The 23,502-nt window shown below is 41.5% G+C and overlaps 1 long non-coding RNA gene across 1 annotated transcript in view; it reads right to left on the bottom strand.

Moving 5' to 3' along the window:
* Positions 1–21,350, bottom strand: part of LOC145653819 (uncharacterized) — a 35,732-nt gene extending 14,382 nt beyond the window's left edge. The window contains exons 1-2 of the long non-coding RNA XR_014120009.1: positions 21,152–21,350; positions 7,287–7,375 (exon numbers count right to left, since the gene is read on the bottom strand). This is a non-coding gene — a long non-coding RNA (uncharacterized LOC145653819). The remainder of the gene's footprint in view (positions 1–7,286; positions 7,376–21,151) is intronic.
* Positions 21,351–23,502: the final 2,152 nt, after the last annotated feature.

Below are 23,502 nucleotides of genomic sequence, written 5' to 3'. Positions count from 1 at the left end.
GGCGATCTGAGCTTCATTATGCACTAATCCACTAACTGAAACTACAACAGTGCATGTTTTTGATGCCCTGAGCGAGTCTGGCAGGCCGAGTGGCTTCGCAACTAGAGCTTGTGACACTGTAGTAACAACATAAATAAATGACAGGTGACCCAATGACTGTGTGCTTTTACAGGGCTGGGCACACCACACCTGCATGTGACAGCTGGGCTTTCGTTGAGAATGTTTTATTAGGGCTAAAACTGTTTCCTCAATGTGCCTCATTTAGGATGATAAACAAACCTGGTGAGGCATGATGTGGTATTTCCTCTGTTAGTGCTGAAATGCATAACTTCTTCATAAGATAAACGTCACTACATAGAATATTTGCAAATCTCATTTAGAATTCTTTATACCTTTCATATTCTTTAGAATTTTAATTTTCTACACACAGCACATTCAGAAGCCTTCAGGAGCACTTTGTGTGGGATTTCACCTTGTTCTAGAAGTTGGATTATTTTTTGTTCTTTTTTACTTTCTTTCCTATTAGCTGCTTAGATATCTTGTTGCATTTTTATATGCTCATATAATACTGGCTTATAAACATGGTGATTAGGTTAATCAACCCCCTTTGTTAAAAAAGCAACTCAGTTACAGGGAAGACTTATGCAGATTTTTAAGATGGCCTGGGCATGTTAAGAGTGGTTATATTTATAAGGCTCTACTGTCTAAGATCTGTTTTTACCGTTGGTCTTCTAACAAAGGCAGTTACATGGTGAGCAGAGAGACCTCCGACTCTTTTAACATGCAGACTCCGTTTTTAACAGCCCGGCTCTTCTGCTAACTACTATGGGTTGAAAGAAGTTATGTCTAATCTGCACTTAGGTAATATCAACTCCACAGCCGGCACACGTCTCTTATCCAGCTAATCAGTCTTCATCGCTAATGCAAACATTACTGGACGCTAATGCTAATAGCTAACGGCTGCGTCTTGAGCCCGCTTCTTCATGTCTTTCTCCTGGTGATGAATGGCGAGGGAATGGAGGACCACTCGAAGAGAAGGAAGACAAGACGAGCTTTGGTAAGACTCTGCATAGGAAAGCTTTTACTGTACAGCTCCTCGTTACTGCTATAGCGTTGAGAGAATGTGTGGGAAGGCTCGGGCTTTCTTGAGAGTGATGAGGTAGGATCTGCTAGTGCCCCATGGCTCCGTCTGTCGCTCATTGGCTTTTGCTCATGTAAAATGGCCAGTGCCCTTATCATGTGCTCCTCCTCACATCCATCTGCGGTGAGAGGAGGAGAATTGCTCCCTCACACCTGAGTAGCTGTGATCTGGAGATGGACGAGGGCGTGCGGAGCTCCATTCCCCTACCCCACCCCTGCTAGCCTTCCCCCGCAGGCCTGCACCTTCCCAGTGTCACGGCCAGGACATGTCCAGCCCACTGACTAACTGATGGATGAATGTACACTAATGTGTGTGTGTGTGTGTGTGTGTGTGTGTGCTAGCATATCTTTGTCTTTACATTGTCTTTATCCAAAAATATCATGCTCATGCAGATGAGAAGAGTGACAGACAGAGCAGACAGCACCTTGTGTGGTAGTGAGACGAAAGGGTACAGGACTCACAGCATTGCAGTTTAATCTCGCTCGCCAACAGACTGAAAGGCGCAAAAAAAAAATAAAAGAACAGCTGCTGTAGTAGCATGTGCTGCTTCTATGGAAACGGGGACAAAAAGTAAATAAATCAAAGGGGAAAAATAAGATGGAGAACGATCACATATAAAAGCAGAGTGCGGGGAAAAGGACATAGAAAGCAGGAACAACATAAAGGATGCCCAGAAACCTCAGACAGGCAGCCTGGGTTGCGCTCAGGCGATTAAAGCCAGCAGCGCTGGCACTGCCCCGCACGTAGCAGCCCGCATGCCATGCTGGCAGGACCAGGGTTGCCTGCTGTGTGCCCATAAATCCTACACGGCTGGCGCAGAGGAACTGCTTTCACTTACACAAAGCACTGACCTGGGAACAGACTGGTGGAGGTTCTACTTGCAGTTATGTTTAGGGGTTCAGAACAGTTAAAGGGAAATGTCTATTCCTGTCTTCCAGCAACCTTGACCAAGCTTCAGGTGGCATCGATTAGCTGGATCTAGGTTAGAGCTCAGTTTTACAGGAAGTAGTCTCATCAACAATGTAGACTTTTATTTATTTATTTAATAATAATCTATATCAGGTGTGCTTTCCTGCTCAAGCTTTCTTTTGACAGCAAGTTGACATATGCTACCAACAATCTAAGATTTTATACCAAGCACTCAACATCAGAAAATGTGGTTATATTTATATAGTTATAGTATTATTTAAATATATATATTTACCTTCAGGGATGTGTGCATTATCTGACCCCCCTCCCCCACCACATCAAAAATGGTATCAGGTATTGCCCATACTGTATTTGTTCTGCTCTACACAAGCTGGAAGACCCACATGTTTTGCTAGGCACAAGCTGGCATGCTTGCATCTGTGGCTGATGCTTAACATATTAGTGCTAAGGTATCTGTATCTTCTGTAACTGTGGGCTATATTCCCAGCCATTTATCTACTGTATCTGACAGCATCTAGTGTCATGATGATACCTTGGGAACTTCACAGGGCTCTCTGGACCTTTGACCTCTGCCCTCCAGGCACTGGGGACTGATTCTCTTTGAACATGAGTAGCAGGTGTCCCCAGGTCCAGGTGGCCAGTTTTGGGCCCTTGGGGTGGGTATGTGTGTGTCCGAAGATCATACATCACATATGATTACACCTGCATCTGTTAACTTCTGTGTTCAGCTCTACATCCTCTGAGCTCTTCACATCCCATCCCAGCACATGACCAAAAAAATATGGTATGTCAGATATTGCTAGAAGCACCTGCCCATTTAAAAGAGATCATGCAGTGTTCTCTTCTGATCAGAATGACTTCAGGATGATGTTGTGACCCACTGATTTTGATATCATCTATTATTTTATACACTCCGTTGTGCAAATGAGGTAAAACTAGTCAGCAGTAAAAAAGACAAAGAGAAAGGAGGAGGGATGTAACAGAGCCATGTATTACATTTTTGTCATCCTGAGTTCTTGTGATCATGCCACAGCCTGAGCGCTGTTTTACTGCTTCTTATTTGCTTGTCTTCGTTTCCCTCACTCAAAAAAAATCTCAGAAAGATGCATGAGGTCTCATTTTATAGAGTCAGAGTGAAAAAGACCTTACATTGTGAGTAATACTTCATAATGTCCGAGTGGTGCTCATTTGAGACTCCTGGGCCATAAGCCACTTCAGTAGTACTTGCATCACAAATGTTTTCCATTCTACACAGAGGTATTGGTATTAGTGATGAGCTGCTCTGAGCTCACATGTCAGGTTGGGAAGCTACGGAGGCATGCCGACCTCGTCAAACACCTTCACTGTCTGAACAGCGTCTGTGGAGACAAAGATACTTTTGTGCTCCAATGTTTGATCTGTACATGCATGTTTGGCGTGTATGTAGGTAGGCATTGTACATGTGTGTATGTGTGTGTGCAGGTATGTGTGTATGTGTTTGTTAAAGGAAGGCCTAGGGTATGTGCACACACGTGAATTTGTATGTTAAAAACAAGTGCAGAGTTGCCACTTGCCAGTCAGACTTAGCTCCACCCCTGTGTAGTCAGGGTAGAGCATGTGAGGCTAACCACTAACCTATCACGTTGCTTTGGGCTTTTGCGTTGATGTCTGTTGTGAGGACAGAGTAGCACTTTCCACACCATGCACCCCCCCATCTCACCCACCCTCAAATGCACATAGATACACAGGTTTGTTTTGCGCAGTTACAAGCAACACCCAACCCATTCTAATACTGCCACCCAATGGCTGAGTCATGCAACATCTTTTGAGCTGAGGTCCCTCTCTCTCCTCCCTCCCTCTCTCTCCTTTTCTCTCATCTCTCTCTCATTTCCCTCCTCCAAGCAAATCCAATCTGATTCGTGAAAAACATGCAGGAAAGATGGCATCATTAGAACGCCTACCACCCCCAATCAAACACACAGCCGCATACACTCCCTTCCGCAGAGGGCAAACAGAGTTCAGAGTTCATTTGTTGTTCACCACCCTCGCCAAATGACTGATCCATGCATTTAACCCCCAGCCCAAGGTGTTTCATTACAGCCTATATGTGTGTGTGTGTGTGGGGGGGGGTTGCGACGACACAGAAGGGGCCGAGGAGGAAAAAAAAACAAGTGAGAAAAGAACAGCCTAACCTCATATGAATATGAATCTGACCAGAATCACGGCGCAGCTCCATCACGGATCAGTTCAACCCTGCTGTGGCCAATAGCACAATGCCATCCACTGCTAAACACTCAGAATCTGTCAAAACGTTGCACAAAGGTTATAGGCTTAACAAACCACTCTCTTTCAGAATCTTTTGGAGCTAAGAGTGAAGAGCTACATGAAGGATTCGGCAGTAAAGATGAGCATGTGCATTTGTGTTCATGTGTGTGTGCCTGTGCATTTGTGTTGATGTGTGTGAGAGTGTGCATGTGTCTGTGCATCTGCATGAGCCTGGGTGTTTGTGTTTGTGTGCATGAACCTGTGCATTTGTCTTTGTGTGCATGAGGCTGTGCGTTTGTGTTCATATGCGTGAGCATGTGTCTGAGTGTATGCATGTGTATCGCTGACCTGGTTGTGGTAGCTGAATTGTGACCCAGCTGGTTCAAGTTCAGTTCACCAGATCAGAGCACATTCAGAGCAAAGAGTACAACTGGTCGCTGTACCATCTCACAGACCCTTCAGTGTAGGACTATGCAGAATGCCCAACACTGCTACACCTGCACCAGCACACAGCAGCGCATGCCACCTCTCAGACAACATGCACAGAAAGGCTAGCACTTAAGCGTACATTCTTCTTTTATTATAGCTTAATCATAAATTTGATAATAGCGAATAAAGTTAGACTAAGTGAGGGAAAATGGAAAAATACAGCTGAAAACTTTATTAATTCATATATAGGCTAAGTTGTACCTGATACGGAAAAATACAAATAAATAAATAATACAAGATTTAATAAAATTAACTTAAAAATAGTCCATATTTCTAAATTACCTAACAAGTGCATGAATTGAAAATGTCCATGGGGTAGCTACCATTTTCTTAAATGTGATAGAACACACTGGCCTTGGTCTTTTTTGATCAAATGGCAACTGCAGTTTTTTTATCACAAATTCCTCAATCACCTGTTTCCACCAGGTAATACACAAGAGAGGAAAAAAGGCAAAAGAGGTCCTCTAAAAAAGGAAATTGTTTGTCGCACTGTGGTTGATGGAAGACTGAACCAGCTGAAATTGTTTATCGCACTGCTGTTGGTCAAACAAGCTGATTTTCTTTGAACAGACAAAAAAAATGATGTGACCGAGGCCAAACACAGTTCATGGGTTCAATCACTGTTCACCAAACTGCTCCCTGACTCTCCCTGATCAGGAATTCACTGAACTTATATCTATATGAGTTTGTGTGTGTGTGTGTGTGTGTGTGTGTGTGTGTGTGTGTGTGTGTACAGGAGTGTTTATGTACGCATTTGTACTGCAGTGGGTCTTCTGTGTCTGAGTTAGGGGATGTGTGTATGTCTACCCTTAAAAATAAAAGAGTGTGTGCATGCGTGTGTGTGTCAGTGTGCATGCACGTGTGTGAGAATGCATGCTGTCGATCTGTACCCGCTCTACCAGGACAGGGAGCGATGGTGGCCGTGTTTATCAGACGCGCTTTATCCTGCTAATGGCGCAGCCCTGTCGGCTGCAGCCAGCCGGGTGACACCAGATTTGTAACGGGCGACAGGAACAGATGGAGCCGCCATTGTGGCTGGGAAGGCAGGCCTATAGCACAGCATGCCCCGCCCGCGCATATGCTAATGTGAACTGGGTTTCACCCACGCCACGCCAGCACTGACCTGCCCATGGCCCTCTCTGGGGCTTAGCTGACATGTGTCAGTGTACAGGCACATGCATGTGACTAGACATGCTGCAGGTGTGTATTTGTACATATAAATTGTCCTGTATACTGACAGTAAGGGATGCACACACATGCCCTGGGTGTGTACAGGAAAATCCACTTTTGTCCTTACACACATGCACACAGAGGCACACTTCCTCAAGACAAATGAATGGACGTTTAACCTGGAAGCAGTTTAGTCATAGATCGACCAATGGTGTGCTTGAAAAAACGCTGGAGGTGGGGTTGGGGTCCAGGAATGACAAACATGGCAGCATGATACAGGGTGCCTTCACAAATATCCCCACACAAATCACAGAGACGTCAAAGATCAACTAAAGACATGCCAAGTGTAGAATAGGTTTGAAGAGGAACTAGCATTTTGTTTCTTTAGCTACTGGTGGAATAGCAAGAGAGATTACTGTGCTACTATGGGTGGTAAAGGGCTCTGCCTGTTCTGCTTGGTTGGAGGGGACTCATTAAGCGCAGGTGTGTTGGTATAGTACTGCCCCTGCAGTGGAGGAGTCCAGTAAGCCTGTCTGAGCAAGATGCCGCTCTCCTCCATAGCTTTGGCTAGATAGGCAGTCAGGAATAATCTTTTAAAAATCTCTGACCTTTTCATCTCTGACCTTTACTACAAAGCTGAAACTTCCAGATTTGCTCCAGTACACTTCATCAGACTGAGAGGTGAAAAAAGAAAACATCCAAACATGATGAATCAAGTGAAAAAGCAAGGCGTGTTTCCAAATGCAAATCAATCAGCCTATCTATTGATCTACCTCTCACTATCTATTAGCAGTGTCACCCATTACTTATTTAATCATTTTGTGACATATTTAGTGGTCATACGGCCCCTTCATCATGTCACTGCTCAGTTTATTCTGTCAAAAGCCTCCAAAAAGCCTACCAGCTAGGGGTTAGAAATGTAATAACCAGGTTTCCCAGATGGTACATGTCACAAAATTTATAATACCCAGACCTGATGTATAAATGCCTCAATAAACTGTCTACAAAAGTGAATAATAAAAAGCATATAAAGAGAAATATTTAAAAGTATACAACTTGTTATTTGGAACCTCCATGCTTCCAGGTTAAATATCACTTTATATTACCAGCAAAGTAAATAGAAATACAAAGGTGACTGTACCTTATATGTAGTATTATGTGTAATTTTACATTGAAAGACAATATTGTATCCTTGAATTATAATTCTTTATTATGTAATTATGTATTAAAAGTTTGCAAAACATTATAATTAAAATCATTAAGTTTTTACTGTGCTTGTAATGGTATTTCTTACAGTATCATATGCTCTCACCTTTTAGATAATGTATGGCTTCCTTCTGCATCTTATACTTCCTGATAACCAATCAAACATTACCCATTTGAAGAGTGTCACCAGTCTTCCTGTAAATGACACATAATATATATTTATCATTATCACACATTGTCATAAAAATATTAACATAAAACTGTACCTATCAAATTCATGCTTTTTCAACTGCAGTTTTAAAAAGTCGAATAGAATTCTTCGTTTTTTGTCGGTTGGAATAATGGGTCTAAAATGATCATTTTACAAGTTCTCTTAGGTATGAAATGAGAATCTTCAGTTCAGAATGCAATGATCTCCTCATAACCCCTTAGCACTATACGAGTGGCACTTAATATAAAGACACAATAATTGTAATATTCATAACAAACAATATTTGAAAGATATTAATTGAGTATGGTGTAAATAGAGTGGGGGAGAACAGGCTATATAACTTCAGAATCACAATGGATTATGTCTTATGAAAAATTATAAAAATAAATTAAATTATTCTGCTAATATTTAATATGATAGTCATCTTTCAATCAGTGTGAGAGTGTCCAGTAGGAAAATCCTATAATAAATAGACCACATTATTATATTTATTATTATTATCATTTGGCCAAATGCACATGCTGAAAGTCTCTGCGCTGTAATCTATCCCATCTGTAAAACTTTCAAAAATTAATTTTGTGTGTTTGTGATGAAGTCAAGCTAAGGGACAGCACATTTGAGGACAGGCCCTACTGCTGAACTCCTGACCGGGGTCACGACCTGACCTGTCTGACCTCTGACTGGTGTGACCTGTCTGCATGGCTGACCTTGCAGCCATGACAACCACAGAGGTCACACAAAGTGGGAGCCAGCAAGAGACTCGGTTAAGGAGATTCCTATGGTACTCTTTTCTTTCTCTTCCCACTCTCTTGTTCCTATCCTCTGTCCCTTCGACACATCCACTTTCTTTTGTTCTGTGTGTGGGGATGGAATGGAAAATTAGCCTGCTCCAAACTGAACTATGAAATATCAGACATTCCATAATGATATAATTCCGTTCCCTTTGTTTCCTTGATTGAACATAAATAAGCTTAATCCCAGCTGGTTGCCGTGTAGTGGCCAAAAGACCTTGGAATCTAAAACTGAGTTTGTTTCAGTCAAAATGGAACACCTGATTTTCCTAAATAAAAGAAGCTTTGGAAAGAGGTGCCGATCATTTAAGCGTAATATTTCAAGATGAAATTCCACGAAAAGCATCCTCAAGCCAATAATAAAAAATATACATAAAGGGAGACAAATCAATGCACTTGAAGGGTTTGAAAAAAACAAAAGCAGAATTATCTGGACTAAAATTATAGCATGGATAAAAGTAGAAATGGAACTAAGGATAGTAAAAAGAAATACAAATACAGAATGTCTCAGAAATCGAATTTTATTACACATGAATAGATAGCAAATATCTCTGCTATTTCCACTACTTCTGCTATCGTAGTGCCCACATTGTTGCTATAGAATTTAGTCTTTTCTGCTTTTGCTGTTTTAAGTGGGAGAGAGACTGACATTCCCAGAGAGGGAAAAGTGCAAAAGCCAAAGAGTGAGACAAAGCCAGACAGAGAAGGAAAAAAAAACATGTGTTTTCTCTCCATCGTTGTGCAGGACTGAGTTAATGGACATGAAAGTGCAGCTTTTGAGGTGATGAGGGAGTATGAAGCAATCTCGGCTGAGACCACCCCAACTTTCTGTGTATGTGAGAGTGTGTGTGCCTGCCTGTATGTGCATCCATGTAAATATGATTTTCAAACATCAAAATTTATATAAAACTAATTAAATGTGGTGGTATATACAGCCAATGCTGTTTTTAAAAGTTTAGATACTGGTCTCTCTCTCTCTCTCTCACACACACACACACACACATCTGTTATAGGTCTTTAACGCTGTGTGTGTGATGAAATTGTTCGAACAGAAGCAGCTTTTTCTTAGCACTGGCTGTTATGACTGGAAAAGTGATATGCTAGAAGTTTCAGTCCACAGCCACTCAGCCAAACCAGGTTGGAGTTAAGAGCACAAGCTCAAATGTCATACCCTTCATACCGTCGAGTCTCGATATGTAAGCCGTTTACTCTTGATTGTTATGCTGTTTAGCATTTAAACTGGCTAAGAGTCCACTATTAGCCATGGTTATTCAACTAGCCTATTTCTAATTCAACAATTAATGTTACTTGACAGGAGTATTTTTATCGCTTATTTTTTATTCTAGCATATCTCAAATGAATTTGAAACTAACGTTCATATGATATAAGGAAGTCACAAATCCCCTGCTTATTATTATTAATCAATTTGAATGTCAAATTTGCAACGGGAATGCAGTCAAATGCCTTAGCAATTTACCTGTGAATGGACGTTCAGGATTATCCTAAGTTTATTATTCTCTAACAGCCTCCCCCACTTAGCCTACATTTTGTTTAGCACTATTTACAGGTCTAACTGTAATCGTTTTGCTTATTTTCGATGTTAGCCGATGATCACCCGGCTCTTTGATTATTTTGAACGCTTTCAGGTTCCTGCTCTTGTAATACATAGACGGATGGCCGGTTCAAGACAAATGCGAAACAAGTGTAAATATTGGCAGCCATCAGTGTAGTTATCTTACTCAGGGGGTGCATTTAATTTCGGAATGCTGGTTTTCCGACGGAGGTCCACGCAAGCAGACGATTGGGTTAGCTCGCTCAATCTCTTGCAGATAAAACATGTGCGACTGGAAGCCGAAGGGCGAGCGCACGCCACTGTCGCGCGTGCTGGCCTCAGCGCGAAGGCCAGATCTGCTTCTAATGGCGCGCTCACCCGACACTCGTGCGCAGCGTTTATTTATTTGCCTTCAGCTGGATGGTGTCCAACGCGCACATTTGTAATCGGAGACGCTGGCCATTAGTCGAAGTGTAGCGAGTCCTAAGAGGGGGGAAAGACGTACACTCTGTTAAAAAATATGTTGTTACGACACTTGTGAGCTTCCGTGGCTAACCGAGGTGCTGTTTTTATCGTCAAATCTATTAATCAGTAAATCTACCCATATAAAGTCTTATTTGTGCTTCTCGGTTGATAAATGTGTGGTTGGGTCATTTTTCAGACATTGTAGCCTACTGTTGGAAAGACGTAAGACATCTTAGCGAAGCACAAACAACAATCCCCACTAATAAAGCATGAAAATAATTCATTTGTACACCTTCTTTATTAATTTAATAACATATCTTTGATTGTCAGAAAATAGTGTTTTTCCTCTGAACACAGGTGCTCACTGATTTCTTTCTGTGCATGTGTGTGTGAAACGGAAATACAGACAAAGCTAGAGAAATGGAGTACAAATTATTCTAGTTAAAAGTGGACCATCAGACTAAACTATCCTGAATACTGGCATTTTTTTCGTATGTAGAGTGCATCCTTGGATTGCCAATTAATCTCCTATAAAGATTAAACAAGCGTTCGAGCTTTCAGTAGTTCCGCTGGAGTGAAAATATGGCATGAGCCCTCCCAACAAAACCTTGTCTTGAGGCAGTGCTTTGTATATGTATCAACAGCACTGCTGAGCCATGTCTGAAATATGACTGGCAGGAGACCACTTGCTGAGACAACTCCACATAAAATGTTGCAAATACAAGTAGCTCACACAGTAAGGAATTAAGATGCTGGTGTACTATATTATGTAGTATGTTGTGAATAGCACAGAAGCTTGGGACAAACAGGCTTGGTTCTGGAATAAACGGCTTTAATGCAGGTGCTTCGCCGTCTCCTGCACTAGTCGCCTAGGTAACAGTGCTCCCGGCAGCTAAAAGGAAATGAAAGTTTGAGAGGATGAGCCGCAGGTGTTTCTCACTGTTTCAGCCCAGCAGCTGCGTGTTTCATTAGGACACTTTAAAGTGGCCAGCTGTTTGGCACCATTCAGAGACAGAGGAGGAGAGGACAATGAGAGTGTGACAGCTTTGTATGAAAAAATATGAATAGGCTCATAAAAGAATACTTTAAAAAGGATTTGAGGGAGTGATGTGCTTTATTGTATATTGTAGGACTAGCAGAGCTTTTTGTTTTTTTAATTGTATGTTTGTCATAAGTCAGTAGGGAGATGGATTATGCATATGATGTAATGAGTAATTATGAATTAACTAGAATTTGTAAATCTTTTAAGGGATGTGTGATTTGCTGTTGTTCTCAATGATGTATATGAAGAAAAGGAGAACAAATCATGTATTAGACCCACCCACTCTGAAGTTACCCTGAGTGGATATTTTTATCAAGGAAACATTGTGTATGTATGTATGTATATAAAGACACATATATGTATGTATATAAAGACACTGCCTTTCTTTCTTTTCAGGAAGCTTTCTGCACATTAGGCTTTTTTGTCATTCACCCACAATCAACCCTTAATTTTCTTTATCCCTTTATCCAACAAAAAGAGAAAGGGAAAGAGAAAGAAAGAGAGAGAGCAACCAAAGAACCAGAGAAAGAGTGAAAGGACATTAATATTCAAAAGAATGCATCCGTGCATAGATCCAATAAGCCTCCGAAGGTATCCTCCATTTGCCAGAGCGCATGGCGAGTGGTAAATGGCTTGGGCTTCTTCTGATGATGCCCCCTCCTCTCATCTCCTCCCTTCCTCTGCCTCTCCTCCTGCACTCGGCCCTCCTCCCTCCCTCGCTCCCTGTCCTTAATGAATGGAACGAGACGGAGGGCAGCGCAGGGAGCAGTCCTGTCCGGCAACGCCCACTCTTCTTGACGTGACCCGGGTTCAAAAGTTCACCCAGCACCCTGCAGGCAGGTCCGGGCCACTGCTCCCCACACCTCCGCTGCTTCTCCCGTTACCCCTGCCCTGCTCTCTGCCGACCTCACCCTTTATGCTGTGCGCAATCTCATCCTCTCTGCGCTTCATTTTTACCCCCTCCGTCTCTCTCTCTCGCTCTCCCTTTCTCATTTTTCCCTCTATTCTTTCTCTCTTTTCTTTCGTCCTCTCCCTCAACTGAAAGAAAAATGGATAATGAGAAGCTGTAGTGGGTTTTTCCAGTTAGCTGTTACCTACACACACAGCACACGGTCAACTAAAAAACACTTCGCACTGCAACCATGCTGAAACTAGAACAAGGTCATAGGATTCTGCACATTTATCACTGAAATCCAAGTCATATTAATCCCCACTACAGTGATGAAAACCTTGTGCACAGCAGACTACCCTAAAGCAGGTAGTTTCAGTATAGCCAGGAGGGTGGCCCCACTTCAGCAATGACAAAACGCTTCCATCTGGTGTTCCTCCAGAGTCTAATATTATTGATCCATCAGTGCTGCAAAGCAAGCAGTAGAAGCCCGTGACCTCAGTTGTGCAGCTGATGACTGACAGGATAAATAAACGCAAATGTTCTCTCATTTGCAATCCAAAATCCCTGCCAAGGACTGTAAGCCATGGCTCACTGGCCACTTTATTAGAAACGCTGACTTAGCAGAAAAACCTTGTAGGAGTACAGTTAAAGATTACTGCTCATAGGAGTACAGTTACAGACTACTGCTCATAGGAGTACAGTTACAGACTACTGCTCATAGCAGTACAGTTACAGACTACTGCGTGTAGGTTTATAGTTACAGACTACTGCTCGTAGGACTACAGTTACAGACTGTTACAACAGTTACATCTGTTTCCTTGTAGTGCCTGTGTGAGCCATGCTCGAACTCTTCACTGCTAGTCACTTTCTCATCGTTGGCTGGATATTTTTGGGTGGGAGAACATTGTCTCCCCAGCAGTGATACTTATGTGTGTAATAACACCTGCAACAGTCCTGTGATTCGCTCATACCAGCCTACCGTGCACTAGCATGCCACTACCACGCCAGAATATAACACAAGCAATATCTTTTAGATGACAGTCTATAACTGCACAATTGTAAAATGTGGATATAAGATAGGTGTACCTCTGAAAAAGTCCATTGTGGATGTAAAGTATTTCTAATAACGTACAGAATAAGGGTGCTTCTATTCATTGACATGCCACATGAAAAGATTATCTTAGGTACTAGAGAAAGCTGCTCTGCCATCATTACATTTATATTATGGCACTTGACCTAAAACAAACCTAATGAACTTAAGTTTCAAACCGTACACTTTGCTGGTTTATCTCTTAGTGTTACTGTTTCTGTCTATAATGAAGTATTGATCTGATCTTCAACTCATTATTACAAATAATGGTCATGAAAGTGCAAGCAAATGCTTGAGCAGATAATTTCAGAGCTAGTAGCTAAAATTAGCCAAAATACAAAAGCATAGAACTCTACAGCATAGAGAATAGCAAGTCCAGTTGGTAGTGGCTTCAGGTATACTAGTACTGAGATGAGGTGAACTGGGGTGGAGCATATTAGGGAGGGTGTGGCCAAAGAGGGTGTGGCTGCATACCAAAATGCATACCTGCATGTTCAAAATGCACTGGTCCACCATCAGCAATGAAGTAGTAAATATTTAAAAACTATTCAAAGGTTTACTGTTTAGCTTTTTAGAAGTAAATTAAATTGTCAAAAAAAGAAAACATTTACCAGCAAACATCACATTAGTGTTCTTGCACTGCAGTCTATCGCTTCATGTTTCAGGGTAGAATCAGATGAGATTCATACATGCTGTAGGTCAAGGTCAGAACATTTTCTCTCAGCTTCATTTCAGCTGTTATTGTACTGGATAATTAGACTGGTCTTCTTATAAGGTTCAGGCTTGATGGCAATGTGTTCATCATTAGAGCATGTGTGAGGAGATATTGCATGATATGTTTGCATCTCTGGAATAACGAGATGCTACCTCCCTTAGGTCAGCCCTGCGATATTCAACCAAGAATGAAGAGACCCACTGTGATGGGAAGAGAGAGGAAATCAAACACACACACACGCGCACACACACACATATGTGCATGCACACACACGCACACACACACACACACACACACACACACACACACACACACACACACACACACACACACACAATTCTCCCTTCCTGGTGCTAGAAAAATGTCAGCCCAGCGGTTTCCAATCAGGCCTGCTTGCTGTCTCCACTGTAGATGAATCACTGAACAGAGCACGGCTGTGGGTTCAATTGGAGGTCAGTCTTACCAGGTACCTCGCTTCTCCTCTCTCTCTCTCTCTCTCTCTTTCTTTCTCTCTCTCTCTTTTTTCTCTCTCTCTCTTCTCCTCGTTCTCTCCTTTTTTTCCCTCCTCATTCTCTCTCTCCCTCCCACTTCTGATCTCTCTTTCCTCCTCTATCTCTCTCTCTCTCTCTCTCTCTCTCACTTGTCCATCTCTCCCTTCCTCAGCAGGCAAATGAGAATTTGATTTTTCAGTGCATGGGCTTGTGCGGGGTGGAGATGGATGGCGCTTGGCTGCGAGCACCAGGTGCCCTGGCTGCTTTGTTAGGGAAATGAATGAGTGGAGCTTGCTGAGCACCGCCTGCCACAGAGCAGAGTGCTGGAGCCGCCACCTTCAGTAAGTGACATGGGGGTACAGAACTCTTCAGTGGTTTTCTTAGTGTGCAACTCTGTATTTTCCTGTTCTGCATGGACATGCAGCCATGTAAGAAAACTAAGCTTTTCCTGAAAGGTTTGTGAAACATGTCTGGACACACGGATTTGGCTCGTCTTGTCTTGTAACCTATTGTTAGAAAATCTATAATACTGCAAACCAGCCAACAGGAGGTCATCGTACAGGTGTCCAATATGTTACTCGACACCAATGTCAGTCATCATGTTTTGGCATGATTAAGAAACTGCGTCAGGAGAACAGAAGAATCGTCCTTCTCCTCTAAAGCTTCATGATGGAGCATTATAGGTAGTTGTCACTTTCAGGAAGAGAACTGAGAGCAGGATGTGTAGGAATCTGTCAAGACAATGATTCAAAATTTACATACAGTCCACAGCAGTCACAGCCCATATAAAAATCAATTTTAAATGCTATGTGAGGACATACACATCTAAACGGAAAACCAAAATCTCACAATTAATAATAAATAATTCTATTATTCTTAATAAAAATATTATTTTATTTAATGATAAAATGCTATATTATTAAAATATTACAAGCCCAGAAATAATGGTTGTATCTTCATTTGACCTTTCAAATACACCACAACACCACAGTTTTTTTGCTTTAGATTTTGACTTTTAGTTTTTAACATAAGCCGTACTTAAGGCCAGAGGTGGAATCCAAGACTTAGATTAAGTTTAAGAATGCTGAACTAAAGAAACAGTAGTAACAGAGTAATGCCATGGCCTATTATGGAAACATTTAGGTTTTCTGTTTGATTTTTCCCTGAGGGAAATGTGTTTCTGTGTGTGTGTGTGTGTGTGTGTGTGTGTGTGTGTGTGTGTGTGTGTGTGTGTGTGTGTGTGTGTGTGTGTGTGTGTGTGTGTGTGTGTGTGTGTGTGTGTGTGTGTGTCTGTGTGTGTGTCTGTGTCTGTGTCTGTGTTTCCCCACCCACGGGGCATAATCATGGCAATGACCTTCCGTCTTAAACAAACATAGCATCCATTAAACTGGCTCCCAGCTTAAGGTTAAGTCTCTACTCTTACCATATACTTTTCAAACAATATATATGCTATGTATTGATATAAAACTGAGTACACATACACACACACACACACACACACACACACACACACACACACACACACACATACACATATATGCATGTACTTATACACATGTGCACATGTGTATATCAGCTAAAACTCTGCCTGAGGACACCAAATAAAACTACTTTGTGTACTTTGTGTATTTGCTGACAGTGCTCTGCTTGCCTGTGTGTGTGTGTGTGTGTGTGTGTGTGTGTGTGTGTGCATGACCCCACTGCCTCTCTCCTCTCTTTAACAATGGGGAGGCGTGCCACAGATTGTCACGCTACTGAAAAATGAATTTCCTGTTCAGTAACAAACACCAGGAAGTACTCCCCCAAGACTCACAAAAGACAAGATGGAAGAGCATATCTGAATGTGTGTGTGTGTGTGTGTGTGTGTGTGTGTGTGTGTGTGTGTGTGTGTCTGTTTGCGTGCGTGCATGAGTGTGTGTGTCTGTGTGTGTGTGTGTGTGTGTGTGCGTGTGCATGTGCGTGCGCGTGCGTGCGTGTGTGCGTAAGAATAGTTTGTGTACAACTATATATGTTTTCCTCTTTACTTTAAATTTCCCCTGTTCTCTTTCATCAGCTCAGGTCTCCTGTTCTCACTATCTTTGCTTGCTTACAGTGTTGGAGTAGAGGTTTGCAGGTTTGTGGTTTTAACACACTGTGCTGTTGCCTTCACCTTTATATTATTCTGTGAGTGACACAGAGAGAGAGAGAGGAAGGGAGAGTGGTGGCGGTGGTACCTTTGCTGTAGACAAGAGGAAACGGGGTAGAGGTGGAGACATAAAGGAGGAGAGAGATTTGAATACTAGTTATAGTAACAGACGGTAACATCAGGATATGGAGAGCCTCATTTTTCAGTCCACTGTTTATTCTACCCTTCTTGCTCGCTCGCTCTCTCTCTCTCTCTCTCTCTCTCTCTCTCTCTCTCTCTCTCTCTCTCTCTCTCTCTCTCTCTCTCTCTTTCTCTTACACACACACACAGAGCCATATAGTCTAATGAATACATTACACAATACAGAAATCTAATACTAGTCTAATACCAACAGGTAGGCCACATGCCATTCATATACACAACATTCATACATAAATATGACCCTTACTATATGCCTGTGCTTATAAAATCTTATGACTCCCAAGAAATCATGGTCATGTATTTTAATGTACAGAGAATTTGCTAAAATTTTCAGGTGCAATGATCAAGCATTGGTTTTAGTACAAATCCGCTAAATCTCTCTATAATACAGGACCATTAAACATAATTGTTTTAGGCATTGTCAGTAAACCAAGAGTATACATATTAATTTATCCAGAAAATAAGCTATTATTCTACATCGAATTATTTTAATATAAAACCTTTCACTGGAGTCTATGGCAAATACTGTTCACTTTCATTATATGAATATAAATATAAATATTGTATGCAACTGATTAACCTACCTTTATGAAAGGCACTTTACTTTTAAGACATATTTAATTAAACTTGGAGAATGCAAACTGTCTATATATTTATTTTTAAGACACAAAAGTTCAGATTACATGACATTTTGAGTCATAATGTACATTCACACTATATAAATTATGTGCAATTATGTTTGAGATTACAGTTACTTAAATTATCATTTATATGTAATCTCATATAAAGGACACAAGTCCTTTAAGATGGCAAATGTCAAATAAATAGGTCATGTGATCAAAGGTTATAACTCCAGAAAGGAAAAGGACATCTCCAGACTAAAGCAAAAGTTCTGCCTTCTGATCCTATGTACACACACACACACACACACACACACACACACACACACACTCACACACACACACACACACACACACACTCAGTTCACTGTGTTTCATAATTCTATGCATAATTGCATAATTCTATGGATGTTTGCCATCTTTTGCACGTTTTGTGTTTTTTGTATTTGTCTTTGTGAATGTACGTGTATGTGTGTGTGCGTGTCAGTACGTGCTGCTTACTCGTTTAGCATTAAGACTCCATCACAGATCAACGACAAAGTGATAACAGGATCAATGCTCACTATGAGCACAATTCTGTGTGTGTGTGTGTGTGTGTGTGTGTGTGTGTGTGTGTGTGTGTGTGTGTGTTTTAAACAGCGAAGGAACAGACTGCTGGCCACCCAATCCCCTCTCCACATGCTGGCAGGTGATTACTAAAATCAACCAGAAGAACGGAGGCTCACAGGGTTCCGTTAGAAACACTCAGAACTAATCCCACCTGTGTTCATACACATTACTAAAATGTGAAAAAATCCAGCTTACCCACCAGCTGTGGGTAGAGATACTCCTGTCACAACAAAGCATGCTTTAGATACTGAACATGAGTAACTCATATAAAATGCTGTTATGACAAAAAAATGTAATTACATTTTACCCTGTGTTATTATAATGAGAATTATTATTATTGTTATTGTTTCTGTTGTTGTTGATGATACTTTATTGTCATTCTGATACTTTATTGTAATTTATTGTATATACTACTAATATATTATAATAATAGATAATAGCAATATCCAGAAATAATAATGTAGTTCTATATTATATATTGTATATTATATAATGATTTTGAAAATTAGTTTTTAGTGATTATATTCTCTTCTTGCATAGTCTTAGCACTTGATGGTATATTTGTTGTGTGTTCATGTGTGTAGGTGTGTGAGTGTCTACACACACTCACAAGCAGCAATTTTCATATTTAGCATTAGATTAAGTGTAAATATTAAGTATTAATCTCCATCCTGAACTCTGAGAGACTGTAGATGGAACTATCACCATGTGTGTGTGTGTGTGTGTGTGTGTGTGTGTGTGTGTGTGTGTGTGTGTGTGTGTGTGTGTGTGTGTGTGTGTACGGTATACATGAGAGCAACAGAGAAACTAAGCTTCAGGCACTCTTCTATAATCTCTCACACTCATTTTAGATAAACACACACACGCACACTGAACTCTTCACAGAGTTGGGTCAGGTTCAAATTCATGGCAAAGTTTAAGGGGGAGATATAAATTAAAGGAAGGAGGGGAAAAGAGAGGGAGATAAAAAACAAAGAAGAAAAGATGTGCTATCCCTGTTGCTCTTCCAATCACACATGGCTACAATGCTCACCCTCCAACCTGTATCATTTAAAAGCTATTTTTATTTTACACACACACACACACACACACACACACACACACACATACACACACATACACACACATACACACACACACACACACACACACACATACACACACATACTTACACACACACATACACACACACACACACACGCATACACATACACACACACACACACACACACACACACACACACACTTAGATATGCTTTAAATAACCCTTACAAATCAACTAGAATTTGGGTCCAACAACTAGTTCAATATTAATTAGGCTACACTATGCACTTCCCTAAACTGACCCTGCTATGTGCTAATAATATCCTTGTTCTTACTCTTTGACCCCCCAAAACATACACTTTATTTGCCCTTTGTCTGTCCTGGCTTTGACCTCTACACGTGTTGACCCTTGACCCTTTGACCTACGGAGTGAACCTGGTGTAGATGTCTATGCCTAGAGTAGTGATACAGAGCAGCTCTCCTCACAGAGACAACAACTAAAAGGAATGCTAAAACTAGGCTGCCTGCCTCTCTCAATTTCAAAACTACACAGGCAAAAGCACATTTCCCTGTGTCGTTTTCCATTTGTTAAGGTTTAAATCCTGATTTATCCTAGAGATAATATTGCATAGGTAATTAATAGTGAATCAACATTTAACCCAGTAATTTTCTGCCAACCACACTAAGCCCCTCTCATACAAAAGCAGTTAAAAAGATTATGAAAGTAAATCTTTTTATGAGATAAAGAAGTACAAATGCAAATAACCTTCTGCGATATATTTTATATATTGCTCATTTAAACTAGATAAATTATCTAGTGACAAGTTACACAATGTCACCAGCAGTCATGACTACAATGTAAAATAAAGGCAGTCCCTTAATCTATTTCAGGTAGTTGTGAGCTATTCATTTATTTGATTGATTACTGCCTCTCATTTTATTTATATAGCAGGGATATCCTTCAAGCACCTTCATGACTCCTGGTTCTTTTACAGGTTAAACCCATGTGGGAATGTTCTTGCAGTAGCAAAATGTTTCAAACTAATCTTTGCTGCATGTGTCTTTTGTTTTAAAGAGAGAGAGAGAGAGAGAGAGAGAGAGAGAGAGAGAGAGAGAGAGAGAGAGAGAGAGAGAGAGAGAGTTGGACAGAATGAGTGAGTTACGACTAAAGTTCTGCCGTTTCCTGCGACACATCTGGGCCACATAAACACGGTCTTGTGCACCAGTGACCTCCATACACAGATGCCTGCATCCGCCCACCATCCAACCACACAAAAATAAAGAGAGACCTCGCACACATTAAAAACCCCATTCACTAATTTAGTCTCCATTTATTTTCATTAAGAGACAGACATTTGTGAGCTTAGGCGTGTGTCTGTGTGACTCTGCACATGCATGTGTATTGCGTGTGTGACAGTTGAAGATGTGTCTATTGTGTGTGTACACACATTTATTTCTATAGTGCATTTTGCATATTGTCCTCTCAAATATAGTGATACTAACATATTGTGTGTGTGTGTGTGTGTGTGTGTGTGTGTGTGTGTGTGTGTGTGTGTGTGTGTGTGTGTGTGTGTGCGCATGTGTGTGTTTGTGCAGGTTGTGTGTGCAGCTTCTGCATGTGCATATGATGAATCCTCTGTTCATTGTGTCCATGTGTGCCCTTGTGGTGTCTATAACCACACTGAAGCCACAGTTAAATTTCCGCACTCGCCTGCACACATTTAATAAATCAATCCACCACAAATACCAGACTGAGAGCTCACTGTACACACTCCCCAACTTCTGCCACTGATCACTGTAAAGGCACACAGAGCTTGCTCTCTCTCTTACACACACACACACACACACACACACACACACATACACACACATCAGAGTCAGTTTTTGGTATGTTTCCATGATGGGCTTGCATTCATTTCAAATAATAATACATACGGCATATGCATTTTCCAATTTGTATCATACGGAACAGGGAGACATCACACTTCAAACATTTCTGTCCTACTGAGAGAACACATGCTTCCATGTGAACTGTGTATACAAAAGGCTGGAACACCTAGCATATGGTATTACCACAATCGAGCACTGCTTACATTAGTGGCAAAGAACAGTAAGGTTTTTACCTGCTAGAGAGTCTCAAGTTGTGTATAAAACAGTTGTTTTGACAATACGTGAGCTTTAAATATCAGGCCATCAAATAGTTCCGCCTAGCTGAGCTTCCACATATCGACGTAGAACCTTTAGCTGCAGTTAGCAGCTTATTTATGTGTGCTTGGAACAGCATTTTAAAAGCCACAAAGCAGAAAGAACACTGGAAATATAGCGTGCAGCTTCGGCTCGTGTATGAGTGAACAGAAACCTCTGCGCTGCCAGCCACTGCCCACACGACCACGTGCTCATGACCACTGCACACTTGGAATGTTGAAATGTGCCCACTGTTGAACTCCTCCAGGCTTCATATTCCCATGAGGGCTTTTCTTTCAATGTCACCCCCTAGATTTGACAGCATTCAGCACTGGTTTATAACTATATTGGCTACACAGTATATCAATGATATAGTCTACATAGAATAATGTTGAATCACCAGATATTGCCTGGAAGATCTTTGTTCCTCACAGATATGAAAGACAATGCAGTACAATTTGAACCAGTCCAAAATAATACAAATAAAGGAGCATTATAAATACTATATTTAAGCAGTGGTCTGATTGTTTATGTCTGCATTAAAACCTATTTGGCATTCCAACAAGGGTCATGGCTAGGTTAAGGAGGGTTACTGACAGGTCATAGATGCCCTTTGTGTGTGTGTGCGTGTGTGTGCGTGCATGTGTGTGTTCGGCAGAAGAATGTCAGAGGCCCTCTGCCCATCAGTCTACTGTGGAAGGAGGGATGAAGAGAAGGCAGCAGAGGTGAAGGATGGGAGGAGAGGGTGAAGGGGAGGTGAGGGGGCACCCAGGGGAGGTCAGCACGCGGTCAAATGCAAAACACACATACACACACACACACAGTCAAACCCCTGCTCTCGCTAACCCCACATTCCTCTTCACTAGAAAACTATTTCCTTTTGACAGACCTCTCCCTCTGAAAACACACATACCCACAGGCACACACACAAGCACACACGACATAGGCCTGGGGGCTATATTTAGTTTTAAAACAGGAAGACAACTAAAGCCCAGTGTGGGTGTGTGGCAGCTTGTCCTGTCCTGCTCCCCTGCACCCTCACTCCCTATAGCCACACACACAATGCTGGTGTCTCAGGCCAGATGAATGAACAAGCAGGACACATCTCCTAATCTGGGATGAATGCACAAAGATGCTTCCTATCTTTCTGCATGGCACCCACCAGAAGGCTTCAACTGTCCCCTACACCCGTGAAACCACCCTTAATCTGACCCCAAGCCCAATAGCTAAAAAATGAGGCTGACCTTTGACCCAAAAGACGTTCACGCTCTTCCTTCACTCCTCTCTCTCTCTCTCTCTCTCTCTTTCTCTCTCTCTCTCCAGTTCTCTCTCTCTGAACAGTGATGACAGATCACAAATCAGAGGTGCTGTGCCAAGCCTGGTGCACATCTGCAGAGTGTACAGGGAGAGACAGCACATACTTTAGGACCTTCATGCACATTTATCTGCTACCCTTTTATTTTGAAGGTCATCATACAATTACATCATGTGTACATACACTGCATAGTGTGTCCAGGAGTCAGCCATCAGGCTGTTTTGTTTACCTGATGATTTGGCATGTTGATATTGGCGTACAAAATACAGAAGCTAGAAATAAATCCTTCCAAAAATGGACCTAAAAGAGAGAGGAAAAACTCAACTGCATATTGTGTATTCTTACTGTTAAATGATGGGATTCTTCTAGAGATGTTACTGCAGTCTATCTGTGCAAGTAGAAAGTCTCGAAAGGACTGCCTTTAGAAATGAAATGTGTTCTGATCAGAATTTATTCTCCTTAACACTTAAAGCAGAGGAGGAATGAAAGCCTAACATTTCATACCTTTATTACATTTTATTAATCAGGAGAGATAAAAAAATATATATATTTTACAGGAGGAGTCCTGACCAAGATAGCAGGACATGTAAAAATCAGTTTCCACTTAGATAAAAAACATAAAACACATCATAAAACAGCAATACATTTACAGCATTAAAGGACATTTAAGCCCATTCCTTGCACAATAGACTTTAAAGGAATGTTTAAAGTGGGATTGTAAAATAAGGCCCTGGACAGCATTTCAAGAGAGACTAGAGAAGTAAAAAGAACGAAGGAAGAAGTGCAAGGGAGTGGAGAGTGGAGGAGAGGGGGAGAGAGACTTGGGGCAGAAGCAGAGTCACAGATACGCTAATTGTATTTACTTTTCCCTGTCTCCTGCTCTCAGCTCTAATAGATATCTGGTGGCATTGGGTGTGCAAGTGTGTGTGTGTGTGTGTGTGTGTGTGTGTGTGTGTGTGTGTGTGTGTGTGTGTG

This window comes from Electrophorus electricus, chromosome 3 (genome assembly GCF_041902795.1).
Source record: "Electrophorus electricus isolate QZ-2024a chromosome 3, ASM4190279v1, whole genome shotgun sequence".
Taxonomy (NCBI): domain Eukaryota; kingdom Metazoa; phylum Chordata; class Actinopteri; order Gymnotiformes; family Gymnotidae; genus Electrophorus; species Electrophorus electricus.
This window is presented reverse-complemented; position numbering and strand designations above follow the sequence as displayed.